Source organism: Rattus norvegicus, chromosome 2, assembly GCF_021556685.1.
Source record: "Rattus norvegicus strain SHRSP/BbbUtx chromosome 2, alternate assembly SHRSP_T2T, whole genome shotgun sequence".
Classification (NCBI taxonomy): Eukaryota; Metazoa; Chordata; class Mammalia; order Rodentia; family Muridae; genus Rattus; species Rattus norvegicus.
In genome coordinates this window covers 59,348,893-59,357,724 of record NC_141535.1, presented here as the reverse complement: position 1 = coordinate 59,357,724, position 8,832 = coordinate 59,348,893, and the positions used below count along the sequence as shown (strand labels likewise).

The window sequence follows — 8,832 nt, the reverse complement described above, 5'->3', positions numbered from 1 at the left end:
AAACAGGAAAGAGCATATGTCAGCAGCTTGACAGCACACCTAAAAGCTCTAGAACAAAAAGAAGCAAATACATCCAGGAGGAGTAGAAGGCAGGAAATAATCAAACTCAGAGCTGAAATCAACCAAGTAGAAACAAAAAGGACCATAGAAAGAATCAACAGAACCAAAAGTTGGTTCTTTGAGAAAATCAACAAGATAGATAAACCCTTAGCCAGACTAACGAGAGGACACAGAGAGTGTGTCCAAATTAACAAAATCAGAAATGAAAAGGGAGACATAACTACAGATTCGGAGGAAATTCAAAAAATCATCAGATCTTACTATAAAAACCTATATTCAACAAAATTTGAAAATCTTCAGGAAATGGACAATTTCCTAGACAGATACCAGGTATCGAAGTTAAATCAGGAACAGATAAACCAGTTAAACAACCCCATAACTCCTAAGGAAATAGAAGCAGTCATTAAAGGTCTCCCAACCAAAAAGAGCCCAGGTCCAGACGGGTTTAGTGCAGAATTCTATCAAACCTTCATAGAAGACCTCATACCAATATTATCCAAACTATTCCACAAAATTGAAACAGATGGAGCCCTACCGAATTCCTTCTATGAAGCCACAATTACTCTTATACCTAAACCACACAAAGACACAACAAAGAAAGAGAACTTCAGACCAATTTCCCTTATGAATATCGACGCAAAAATACTCAATAAAATTCTGGCAAACCGAATTCAAGAGCACATCAAAACAATCATCCACCATGATCAAGTAGGCTTCATCCCAGGCATGCAGGGATGGTTTAATATACGGAAAACCATCAACGTGATCCATTATATAAACAAACTGAAAGAACAGAACCACATGATCATTTCGTTAGATGCTGAGAAAGCATTTGACAAAATTCAACACCCCTTCATGATAAAAGTCCTGGAAAGAATAGGAATTCAAGGCCCATACCTAAACATAGTAAAAGCCATATACAGCAAACCAGTTGCTAACATTAAACTAAATGGAGAGAAACTTGAAGCAATCCCACTAAAATCAGGGACTAGACAAGGCTGCCCACTCTCTCCCTACTTATTCAATATAGTTCTTGAAGTTCTAGCCAGAGCAATCAGACAACAAAAGGAGATCAAAGGGATACAGATCGGAAAAGAAGAGGTCAAAATATCACTATTTGCAGATGACATGATAGTATATTTAAGTGATCCCAAAAGTTCCACCAGAGAACTACTAAACCTGATAAACAACTTCAGCAAAGTGGCTGGGTATAAAATTAACTCAAATAAATCAGTTGCCTTCCTCTATACAAAAGAGAAACAAGCCGAGAAAGAAATTAGGGAAACGACACCCTTCATAATAGACCCAAATAATATAAAGTACCTCGGTGTGACTTTAACCAAGCAAGTAAAAGATCTGTACAATAAGAACTTCAAGACACTGAGGAAAGAAATTGAAGAAGACCTCAGAAGATGGAAAGATCTCCCATGCTCATGGATTGGCAGGATTAATATGGTAAAAATGGCCATTTTACCAAAAGCAATCTACAGATTCAATGCAATCCCCATCAAAATACCAATCCAATTCTTCAAAGAGTTAGACAGAACAATTTGCAAATTCATCTGGAATAACAAAAAACCCAGGATAGCTAAAGCTATCCTCAACAATAAAAGGACTTCAGGGGGAATCACTATCCCTGAACTCAAGCAGTATTACAGAGCAATAGTGATAAAAACTGCATGGTATTGGTACAGAGACAGACAGATAGACCAATGGAATAGAATTGAAGACCCAGAAATGAACCCACACACCTATGGTCACTTGATTTTTGACAAAGGAGCCAAAACCATCCAATGGAAAAAAGATAGCATTTTCAGCAAATGGTGCTGGTTCAACTGGAGGGCAACATGTAGAAGAATGCAGATCGATCCATCCTTATCACCCTGTACAAAGCTTAAGTCCAAGTGGATCAAGGACCTCCACATCAAACCAGACACACTCAAACTAATAGAAGAAAAACTAGGGAAGCATCTGGAACACATGGGCACTGGAAAAAATTTCCTGAACAAAACACCAATGGCTTATGCTCTAAGATCAAGAATCGACAAATGGGATCTCATAAAACTGCAAAGCTTCTGTAAGGCAAAGGACACTGTGGTTAGGACAAAACGGCAACCAACAGATTGGGAAAAGATCTTTACCAATCCTACAACAGATAGAGGCCTTATTTCCAAAATATACAAAGAACTCAAGAAGTTAGACCGCAGGGAAACAAATAACCCTATTAAAAAATGGGGTTCAGAGCTAAACAAAGAATTCACAGCTGAGGAATGCCGAATGGCTGAGAAACACCTAAAGAAATGTTCAACATCTTTAGTCATAAGGGAAATGCAAATCAAAACAACCCTGAGATTTCACCTCACACCAGTGCGATTGGCTAAGATCAAAAACTCAGGTGACAGCAGATGCTGGCGAGGATGTGGAGAAAGAGGAACACTCCTCCATTGTTGGTGGGATTGCAGACTGGTAAAACCATTCTGGAAATCAGTCTGGAGGTTCCTCAGAAAATTGGACATTGAACTGCCTGAGGATCCAGCTATACCTCTCTTGGGCATATACCCAAAAGATGCCTCAACATATAAAAGAGACACGTGCTCCACTATGTTCATCGCAGCCTTATTTATAATAGCCAGAAAATGGAAAGAACCCAGATGCCCTTCAACAGAGGAATGGATACAGAAAATGTGGTACATCTACACAATGGAATATTACTCAGCTATCAAAAACAACGAGTTTATGAAATTCGTAGGCAAATGGTTGGAACTGGAAAATATCATCCTGAGTGAGCTAACCCAATCACAGAAAGACATACATGGTATGCACTCATTGATAAGTGGCTATTAGCCCAAATGCTTGAATTACCCTAGATCCCTAGAACAAACGAAACTCAAGACGGATGATCAAAATGTGAATGCTTCACTCCTTCTTTAAATGAGGAAAAAGAATACCCTTGGCAGGGAAGGGAGAGGCAAAGATTAAAACAGAGACTGAAGGAACACCCATTCAGAGCCTGCCCCACATGTGGCCCATACATATACAGCCACCCAATTAGACAAGATGGATGAAGCAAAGAAGTGCAGACCGACAGGAGCCGGATGTAGATCGCTCCTGAGAGACACAGCCAGAATACAGCAAATATAGAGGCGAATGCCAGCAGCAAACCACTGAACTGAGAATAGGTCCCCTATTGAAGGAATCAGAGAAAGAACTGGAAGAGCTTGAAGGGGCTCGAGACCCCAAAAGTACAACAATGCCAAGCAACCAGAGCTTCCAGGGACTAAGCCACTACCTAAAGACTATACATGGACTGACCCTGGACTCTGACCCCATAGGTAGCAATGAATATCCTAGTAAGAGCACCAGTGGAAGGGGAAGCCCTGGGTCCTGCTAAGACTGAACCCCCAGTGAACTAGTCTATGGGGGGAGGGCGGCAATGGGGGGAGGGTTGGGAGGGGAACACCCATAAGGAAGGGGAGGGGGGAGGGGGATGTTTGCCCGGAAACCGGGAAAGGGAATAACACCCGAAATGTATATAAGAAATACTCAAGTAAATAAAAAAAAAAAAAAAAAAAAGAAAAGATAAAAAAAAAAAAAAAAAAAAGAAATACTCAGGTCAATGGTTGGAAGCTGAAAATATTATACTGGGTGAAGTTACCCAGATCCAGGAAGATAAATGCCACGTGTTCTCTCTAATTTGTGGATCTTATATAGAAAAAAAATCTCTTATAAACATCACCTGTCCAAAAAAAAAAAAAAAAAAGCCAGCGGCCCATGAGCTGAGGCAGGAGATAGGAGGTGGGACACTGGCAGGAAGGGAGGATTCTGAGAAATAGTAAGAGATGAAAGAGAGATGTGGAAGACATGGTCCAGACCAAGAGATGGACAGAGGAGACAGACATAAACCAGCAGGTAGATGAACTCTAGAGGCAGAGGTGAGGAGAAGGAAGCGGCGGGCTGTGACTGAAGGAGACATAACTAATCATGTAGTAGACATAGTATAGTTTAAATGCGTTAAATAAGTTATGAGCTAGTCAGGGATTGAGCCCAAACTTATGGACTAGGCATTTAATAATAAATAGAAAGTCTTGGAGTTGTCATGCTGGGAGCTGGGGCGGGAAAGGGAAAATGGATTATTATAGTTACAACCTAGATTCTAATCTTTAGGTTTAAGATATAAACTGGAATAGCTAGGAAAGCCAGGAAGTTAGCGTCTGGAGAAGCCAGGAAGGAGCACCACAAAGGGGACTGACAGGGGAGAGTTCTGAAGGGAAATCCAGAACTGAAGAAAACCTAACTGAAGAGGGAGGATGATGCAGAGGGAGGAGGAAGGAAAGGGAAACTATCGCTAAGGATGTTTAAGAAGGGCTGTAGAAAGTTTGTGATTTTATGAGCTTATTTAAACACGTGTGTGAGCACACACACATGCATGCACATGCACACACACGCACACACACAATCACACAAGCACAGGCATGGAAATGCACACACTCACAAACTTTTAATGGTGTCAACCCATATGGTGGGAAACTGTGCTCCCATCCCACTAGGAGCCATAAACTAATATAAAACCATAATATCAGGCAGCGGCATTTCCATCTGAGTCAGGAGCATCAGAACGATCCTCAAAACACTGGCAGTGGCCATTGCTCTTGCTTGATTACTGCCAGGTGAAGTCAAATCACCCCTGGATGAAGGTCAAAGTAGGATCCTATTAAAGGTAAAGACACCACGCAGAGACGGAGAAATCAAGCTGGTGATGACCTGCTAGCCTTCTCTAAAAGGACCAGCTCTCATGTGGTCAAAGATTAATGTAAACGCCAAGGAAGAAAAGTTATCACAGACCTAGTCATCTGTCAGGACTGAAAGCCATAACAAAATGGACCAACGAGACAGTCCCCAATGTACAACAATGGCCTTTGTACTTTGGGGACAATCAACAGCTGTCTAACAGGACCTAAAACCTGGTCAGTTAGATGAAATCCTTGCCTCCTGTAATCCTAGCCAAGAATGCGTGGCTGAAGAGTCCACAGATTCTAGGGGAGCATCTAAACGTCATTACCAAATACAGCGTCCAACTGCCTTCCAAATAAGAGTCCTTATGCCGTAGACAGGTGAAGCTCTCACGCTCACCAAGGAAGCTTCTTTTTGTAGCCAGTGGAGACTAATAGAGATACATAACTCGTCAAAACGCGGAGAATCACGACTGCGGAGCCCCAGACCACAACTGGGACATCGATTGCCCAACCCCTGCAGCCACATCATGAAAAGGGGTGTAGAGGGGTGCTAAGAGCCTGAGGAGCAGGATGACCGACGTGGGACAGGGTCTTGTACATGGAACAGTGATTGTAGCTCCATCAACTTCCGGCAATATGGCTGCCTGCACAAGGCCGGCAAAGACCACATCAGTCCACATGCCAACAAAGATGAGGGGAAACGCCCAAGCCCCACCCCTAGAGGAAGAGCTACAGAGCTGCAGCTAATGGTTGCTGAGGAGGGAGGAGTTGTTTTGATTTTGGTTCTTTTTCTTCAGGAATAAGACCCCGGGTCCAAAAGTGGTCAGTCATATCACATGCAAATGAGGGCAAAACTAATGGGACTCAGTAGATTATGTGCACACCCTCCCACCCCCAACACACACACATACACACACTCACAAAGAATAAATATAGGACATGAATTTAAGTGCTCAGAGACACAGGAGGAGTTGGAGGGGTAGGAGGGGTGGCAAAGATGCAAATATAGTTTACTGGCATATGAAATTTTCAAACTAAAAAAGAGAGGAAAGATACTCTGTTACCTATAGCAGCCACTAGTCACATCTGGATGTAACTAACCAAATTTGGGATCTGCTTATGAAGTTTAAGAAAAACACGGGGCTGGAGAAATGGCTCAGCAGTTGAGAGCACTGGCTGCTCTTCCAGAGGACTCAGACCCAATTCCCAGCACCCACATTGCAGCTCACAACTATCTGTAACTCCAGTTCTGGGAGTCCAACACCCTCCCACAGACGTACACGTATGTCTGCAGGCAAAACACAGGTACACGTAAAAAATTAAAAATAAAATACAACTCAGTTTCAAAGGAGAGACGCATCTTAATAATATATTGATCGCAAGCTGAGTTGTTTATACTGTGAATATTATTAAACAAAATCCATCAATATTAAGTTAGTTTATTTTCTCAAAAGTTTAAACACGACTATACAATTTTAAGTTAATATGCAGGTATGAAGATGCCATAGTGATGCCCATTACTTTGTCCATTCATTAAGACAAGTTTAGAAATCACTTAAAAATATACAAAACATTTTAAAGTAATGCGTCTTCTTTATTTTTATTATAGTTCATTTCCGTTTGTTTAATTTAGTTTAGTTTTGTGTTTGAGACAGGGGCTCAAACTGTAGCCCAGGCTGGCCTCGAACTCACAGCAGTGCTTTTGCTACAGCTTCACAAGCGCTGAGACCCCGAGCTCAGGACAGAATGTCTGAGAAAATAATGCTTGCAGAGTATGAAATTCTACTATATCGATGTTTTATCCGGTTGCCAAAAGGGCACAATTGGAAAGTTAAATAAAACAAAACGGAATTTTAAAAGTCTCCCGTTTTCCTTAGAATTCTGAGCAGCATAGTTTTTTGAAACATCAGTTAGATTACTAGTTAAATGAATTAATTTACCTTGTTTTATAAGCTCTTGTAAACACATTACATGCTATTGAAATATGAAGTTGTACAGCTGAGTTGGAGAAAAGATAGCAATGTTATTCACAGAGCCAATGTGCATTTTATTACTTATAAACTCATTTGTGGAAATTATATATCAAATAAATACGTATTTTGTCAGTGTTTTACCTCTTAGGAGACAATTTACCAAGAAATCTCTGAGTTTGGTCCCATCTGTGTTCCTATGCAATATAATATCTGTTAGTATAAATGTATCTTTATGTTTCCTGGAAATCCCTTCAGACATTGATAAAAATGATAAATTACCTATTGTTGCAAGAGTTTTCCTTTTTCTTTTTCATAACTCCAAAGAAATTTTCAGGATCAGTGTGTAGGAGCAGCGAGGACGACCCCCAGACGAAACCCACGCGCCGCTATAAACCAGCGCGCCGCTGTAAACCCGTGCTCAGCGCCGATGTCCCCTGCCGCCGCCATGCCCAAAAGAAAGGCTGAAGGGAATGCTAAAGGAAACAAAGCCAAGGTGAAGGACGAGCCACAGAGAAGATCTGCAAGGTTGTCTGCTAAACCTGCTCCTCCGAAGCCAGAGCCCAAGCCTAGAAAGGCCCCTGCAAAGAAGGTACCCAAGGGGAAGAAGGGGAAAGCGGATGCCAGTAAGGATGCGAATAATCCTGCAGAAAGTGGAGATGCCGACACAGACCAGGCACAGGAAGCTGAAAGCGCTGGAGATGCCAAGTGACGTGTGTGCATTTTTGATAACTGTGTACTTCTGGTGACTGTACAGTTTGAAATACTATTTTTTTATCAAGTTTTATAAAAATGCAGAATTTTGTTTTACTTAAAAAAAAAAACACCATATTGTTAGCACACGGAACACTTCATTGTTGCGGGGAGAAGGATCATGTGTCACCAACAAAGTATCACCCAAGCTGAATTGAGGACAGAAAACCTCTTTCCCTGATAATTTCAGAAGGTTCCTCTTGGCTTCCAGGAGAGACATCGTGGTCTTGCATAGGTGGCCACCAAGGCAAAAAAAGGCCTTGTGGTCTGGGGAAACTCTAAATTCATGTCTATATCCTGTTCCCTCCCTGTACCATCAACATAGACTTAATTCCCTTAAAACCAGAGACCTGTTGGAGCCTCACCCCCAAAATTGGTCTTCTAGTCTATTGGGCGATGTGGACTTTGCAGTGACTTCGAGTGTTCTCAGAAGAGCACTGGTTCCGTTTATAAAAGATTGTGGATCTTCATGATTCTGCCATGTTCAGTTCCTGACAGTCAGGGTCGGCTTGTGGAAAGTTGTTAAACAACCTCCTTAATGTGAAATGTCAACCCTCACTCTAAGCTACTTCCCCTTTCAAAGCATTGAATGAAGACTTCATTGGGTTTTATGGTGGATTTCTGATTTTGGTAGTCTATACAAGAAGGGAATTTGGAAGTTCTTGTATATTGTTGACTGTCTGCCCATGTCCTGCCTGAAATACCATGATTGTTTATGAAAAGTATCTTTAATAAAGCTGGTTACAGTTAAAAAATTTTCAAAAATAAAACTGTCATATACCCCATAATAATAGAACATACCAAAAGACATCTGTAAATCAGTACTTAAGATCAATAACCAGATAAACTGAGAGAATTGATAAACAATATAAATGAATGTTTCTATTATCTGAAATATTCAGTAACAGTTATTAATTCTGTAATGTATGAAAAATCACTGTTTCTGTATTAAGCCTAAACTGCTACTAAAAGAGCTCCAGTATTGATTATTATTTCCCCTGGGATCATATGAAACATTTTAATATGCTTATACAGTTAATATTTCACTAAGTTAATTCTATTGCTTGCAAAATTATAACTCAAATCAATCTGTGTAGCATGGTGCTTTGTTTTAATATTTTGAGCACTTTTACTCTAAATTAACTACCAGACTTCATTTCTTTGTAATTACATTACCTTTGATTTGAGTTTACTTTTATTTACACAAAAATACAGAGCATAAAGTTAAAATGCTTCAAACTGACTCTCGCAAATAAAACATATTGACTGTGGGGGCAAGAAATTGGGAATATTCAAAACTGAACCTAGGACTTCTG

At 40.6% G+C, this 8,832-nt stretch overlaps 1 pseudogene across 1 annotated transcript; it reads left to right on the top strand.

The window, feature by feature from the left end:
- The first annotated feature begins 7,162 nt into the window (after positions 1–7,162).
- Hmgn2l2 (high mobility group nucleosomal binding domain 2 like 2) lies at positions 7,163–7,579 on the top strand (annotated as a pseudogene). Its single transcript, XR_015671169.1, has one exon. The product of XR_015671169.1 is annotated as a high mobility group nucleosomal binding domain 2 like 2 (transcript).
- The last annotated feature ends 1,253 nt before the right edge of the window (positions 7,580–8,832 follow it).